Source organism: Theropithecus gelada, chromosome 13, assembly GCF_003255815.1.
Source record: "Theropithecus gelada isolate Dixy chromosome 13, Tgel_1.0, whole genome shotgun sequence".
Taxonomy (NCBI): Eukaryota; Metazoa; Chordata; class Mammalia; order Primates; family Cercopithecidae; genus Theropithecus; species Theropithecus gelada.
The window spans coordinates 55,586,311-55,591,956 of NC_037681.1; the positions used below are offsets into that span (position 1 = coordinate 55,586,311).

Consider the following 5,646-nt stretch of genomic DNA (forward strand, 5'->3'; position numbering starts at 1 on the left):
TTTATTTCATAAGCATTTGTTTTTTTTTGGGTTTCCTTATTAATCAAGTCTCAGTATAAATTGTTCTTTGGGTATGGTCCCAATTTTCCCTGGCTTAGTAGTCATCTGTCCCACCGAATGCTCAAAGAACATTGCACACATCTTTTTTATAAGTTATCATGTAAGTCAAAATTCGAATTATTTGTTTGGGCCTAGAGTCTCTCTTTCTAAATAAATTATTTTACAAATCAGAAAGCTATCTTTGACTTCACAACTTTAGCGTAATACCTAATATATAACAGGTACTTTATAATACAATTAATTAAGTCAGTTATTCTGTGAATGCACACTGAGCTCCTACCATATAAAGGCATTGTTTAAGTTACTGGAAATACATCAGTAGACAAAACAAATACAATTTCCAACTTCAGGGAGTGTATATTCTGGTAGGAAGAAGACAAATAACAAGCAATGAAACAAATATAGTATGTCAGGTTGTGCTAAAAGAAAGAAGAGTAAAGTAAATAAAGAGTGACGAAGGTTGTTCTTTCACTTCTTTCTTGATGAAATGATCAAGGAAGTTCTCATGTATGAGTTGGCATATGAACATACTTGAATGAAGTGGGAAATTAATTAAACACTACTATAATAAGAGTTGAATAGTAAATGAATTACAGGGACAGGTGCATTCAAGGGTTCTATGGTTTTCTGCATGTGTTTGACTACTTTTTGCTCACAGCTTCTGCTTCCTTCATATTGAGATAATAAGCGAAATCACAGTCGATTATTTTTGGGAGGGTCTTCAATATGCCTGAGTGATATAATATACTTCTATCAGTTTCAGAAAAGCAATTTGGTCACAGGGAGTAATTTTCACTAGTAGAAAAAGTACTGCCTCCTTTTCAAATCCTACAACAAAGTATTACATATTGGAGTCATAAATAAAATTTAACCCTTCCATCCTTAAGTGATCTTGATATGCTTTACTATTTAGACCTTGATTCCCCTGAAACAGGCCAACTTAATTTGTAGCTCTATTCGGCTTTGTATAATCTGCTATTATAACAGTCAGCACATTGTTTTAAAGTTAATTGCTTATACATATATATCATCTGTAAGTGTGGGAGTTCTTCCAAAGCATGAACTGCATCTTATTCATTAGAAAATTTATCAGGATTCCTGGCACAGAGTTCCTATTAAATAAGTGTTTGTCAAATTATATTGATGATTAGCCAGTTCTACATTTTAAGTACACCTGCCATTAACATTGAACAAGCAAATAAATCCAGCGTAAAAAGTTCCTTTAGTATTCATGCAGGGACCTCTTGAAGTATAATTATTTGTGGAGGAATATTTTCCAGTTGTCCCTTTTTAATTTTTTTTAAGGAAGAATCTTAGCAATGAAATACTTTATCTTGAATCTAAGTGACACAATAATTTACTTTTTTTTTTTTTTGGAGACCTGGAAATCTGAAACTTTACAATATTGTCAGCCTTTGGCTACTGAAGAAGCCTCTCCGTATTCTGAGATTATTTCAGATAGGATACACTACCTTGTCATTTCATTATGCTCTATTAAAAGGTTCTTAATTAAATAGATCATTAAGAATATTCTAATTCTATTTAATTCTGCATGTAATATATTTAGCAGATTGCTGATGGACATAAAGATACATAGTATTAAAGATTTTTAAACTTGGCTCAATTTTCTTTTTCTTTGCTATTATAACACTTCTGGAAATATGTTTTTAGATGTCTAAGGCCCAGATGCAGACTGGCATAATGAAACTCTACTACTCAATAGATATACACATAGAATTTCAGATTGATAAACATTATCTACCCACATTTTACTAAAAGCCACTCATTTCATGTGTTTCTTTCTGCAGATAATACATCCTGCCTGATTCCTTACTATCCAAACCAATGGAAAATAAAGTAAATTTTGAAGCATATATTCACATTTCCGTGAAACAGTAAAATCATGAGCAACTATATTGCTTTCCCACTGCTCACATAAGATACAGTTGGCTCCTTGTTAGAGTTGAAATAATAAAAGGCCTCAAATTCCTACATTAAAAATAAATATATCTGTTCTCTTCAGGAGAAAGAGTAATGTTAAAGGGTCAAAACCACAAACATTCACTCAGGAAAATTTTGGTGATCTGTGCCTAGAGAATATTTACTATGTAACTGATTTAAATTTCAAAGTAACATGGGATCAAATTATTGCACTGAACAGAATTTAAAAAAAGTTTTCCTTATCAAAATCATATAAAATGCTAGAGTACATGCATTTAAACTATTAAAAGTATATCTGAGCCCACAGACTTGGAAAGGAAGACCCTAACTGTCCTAAAAACAAAAGAAAACAAAACAATAACAAAAAAAACTCACATCAATTTTGCTAACCAAGAATCAAACCTAAACAACACATAAAGTATAATGACCATATAAGATAAATTGTAGGTCGAGAATGAGACACCTACAAAAGAAGAATAAAGGACTATGTACATTCAGTAGTAAGAATAAAGAACCCAGTCTGAAACTGGATTTTAGGAAACGATATCCTCATATATAAACACTGGTCTAAGACTGTATTCTGGAAGTAAGAGTAAATGAAGTCACAAAAAATGGAAACCCTGAGCATTAGATAGAAAGTTTCAGGGCTCAACTTTGTGCAAACCACATAGTAAAGAAACCATACATTTAAAATTCTCAATTATTTAAGAATTGGTGAACCCAATAGGAGAGAAAACAACCATAAAAAATCATGGTCTGGAAGGCATCCACAAGGCATGAACCACATGAGACTATTGAGGATTTAACCTCATGGAATTTGAACTCCTAGACCACATGCATGTATAGCTAATGGACATATAAGAAAGTGCAATGCTAAGAAAGACAACCATAAATTAAATAACTGGAAGGATTTATGTCTGGGGATTTGATATATTAAAGTCACTTGAAAAGATCTTTAATATAAATATTTGAAATGTGTAAATAAATAAAGGGATTGGTAATATCCAGAAAATACACAGAGGGAAATTAGCGAGCAAGTAAGATGAGACAATATAAATCAACAAAGTAGAAATTTTCTTTTTCTTATACTTTTTTCTTCTATATATTAGAAGAAACTAGAAGAGAAAGTAGAAATCTTAGAAGTAAGGATTGCTCATTGCCTGTGAGACCTTAGATATGTTACTTAACCCTGTTATTTTCAGTTTTCCAGCTTGTAAGATTGGATAACTAATCAAGGTGATGTGGAATTTAACATGGTTAAAGCACTTACAGTAGTGCTTGGTGCAACATAATTAGTCATTATATATTAGCACTTATTATATAAAATGATGTAACATTTGCAAAATACGAAAAGGCTAAAATGAGCAACTAGAAAAAAAGTTCGTGCCTATATTAATATATATATACATGCATACATACACACACACACACGTATTTTTAATATGTATTTTTAATGGCTCCCAAAGTCATTTTATTTAACAAAGGGTGCAAAGCAAAACAAAATTTATCCTAAAACCCTCACAATTTTTCTATACTTCTCTTCTGTGGAAATACTTCACCTGGAACTATCTCTTCCCTTTTGCTAACAGTTTAGTGTCTAAACAGGAAGGCTGATGTCCCTGTTTCAGGTGACCCTCTTCTTAAAGTCTTAGGGATAATTTCAGCTGCACTGAGTGACAAAGTGGGCCCTGTTTGCATGAAAAAGGAATTTGGTCACAGGGCTTCTGGTTGACCCCAGATGCTGTCAATTTCAGCAAGTAACACTGAATGTCCCTGTGACTTATAAACATTGTTCAAAAATGAGGCTGTGTTAAACTTAAAAGCCAACCTTTCTGCTCAGATCCCTGGATTAAAAAACAGTTTTAAAAATCTATATGATTCTTACCAAAAGGATGGCTTTTTAAAATAAGCCAAGAAATATTCAGAAACAGGTTTCTTGTGAATGCTTGGTAGAAGAGGCATTCCAATATGTCAAAATGATTTAGCCAAGTTCTTTTATCTATGGGAAATGCCATTTTATCACAGCCCCTTATATAAACCCTCCTGAAACCCCTTCAGTAAATAGCATTCCAATTCAGTCACCAAAGTGAAAATATCTTTGAAAACTGTGAGTTGGCTGGGAGACTTAGCACATCTTGGCGAACATTTTTCAACTCACCAGTGAAAGAAGAGGCAATTAAAGGCTAGTTAGGCAGATAGAGAGGGAGGGACTCGGGAGTGGAAAAATACCTGTGAGACCACATCTGCACAGCCCCTGTAGCTAGTGGAAAGAAATTTGGTATAAGAACTTTCTCTAATGCCAAGTGTTTGCTCAGAAGGGACTGTCCTGGCCTAGGAGCAGGTGCAATAGATGGACCTAAATGTCCTTAACTTGACCTGACTCATTATAACGTCCTTAACATGATATTAGCATTGTGGTTTTAGTCCCCTAATGTGTTTTGCTTAGCCATTCATGGATAATAACCAATATTCAGTCACTCTGACCAACCCCAACCATGTGCAGATGCAATGCCAAGTGGGAACATTACCCTTCCCATTTGGGCAGAAACAACAGAAGAATTCCTTGTCTTTGCTATATAAAAGAACTCAGCTCCATTTCTGGCAACATGCTTTCAGGGCACCTCTCTTTGCTGAGAGCTTTCCTTCTGCTTAATAAATCCTACTCTACTCATTCTTTGCTGTCCATGTGCCTTATTCTTCTTGGTCTTGGGACAAGAAGTTGCACCTAGCTGAACTAGGGACTAAGCAGACTGCAACACCAAGAGCTTGGGCTTCCTGTGAAGGTCATTAGTTTTCTGGTTAAAAACATTCTTGAAGTCATCAGGGATGGAGGAACAGAGACTCAGCATCTGAGAACCTGAGTTCCTGGTTCCATATCTGGGACTCAAGAGCCAAACAGCACAATCATGCAGCACATCATGAAGACATTTCACAGGATGGTGAAGATTCAAAAGTATCTGAGGCTCAGTAAGAATTCCCTAATGTTGTCACCTGTGCTGAGCTCCCACACCTCCTTCCCAAAGCCCTGCATGTCCTTCTTTTTCAGCTTAAAGTTGAGCACTGCCCCAGCATTCATCAACAATGTCCCATACAGCAGGATGTCTCCAATCATCTTCATGGCCAAATAATAACAAGGTTAATATATTTTAACAGAAAAGCTAAAAGTCAGAAAAAAATGGGCAAGGCTGAGGGTCAATGTAATAATATTGTATATAAGGTTACGGAAGTTTCAAAGAAATTTAAACAAATGGGCTTAGAATTGGAAAACAAGCGAAAGATCAAGGTACACAAGGATTAGTTGTAGAAATTCCAGTAGATTCATAATATAAACAGAATACAGGAGAAGGTTAAGAATAACTTATTAAATAAATTATTATGTTTCTGATTTAAAAATCATATTCAGTTCTAAAGATGATTAATAAAATAAATCTACAACTGAACTGCAGATATATCCAAAATTGTATGAAAGAAAAAATATATATGTTAAAGTGACTTATATACTTATAATACTCACTTTCTACTACTACTATTATTATTATTATTTAGACAAGAATGAATATTCTTTCCTTCTTAAGATGAGGCTGGTAGAAAATTTCATTAAAATGAAATTTTAACTTTGTTAAAATAAAATTTCATCAAAATGAA

The 5,646-nt window shown here is 33.8% G+C and overlaps 1 pseudogene; it reads right to left on the bottom strand.

The window, feature by feature from the left end:
- Window positions 1-4,885: 4,885 nt before the first annotated feature.
- LOC112605165 lies at window positions 4,886-5,113 on the bottom strand (annotated as a pseudogene).
- Between the last annotated feature and the right edge of the window lie 533 nt (window positions 5,114-5,646).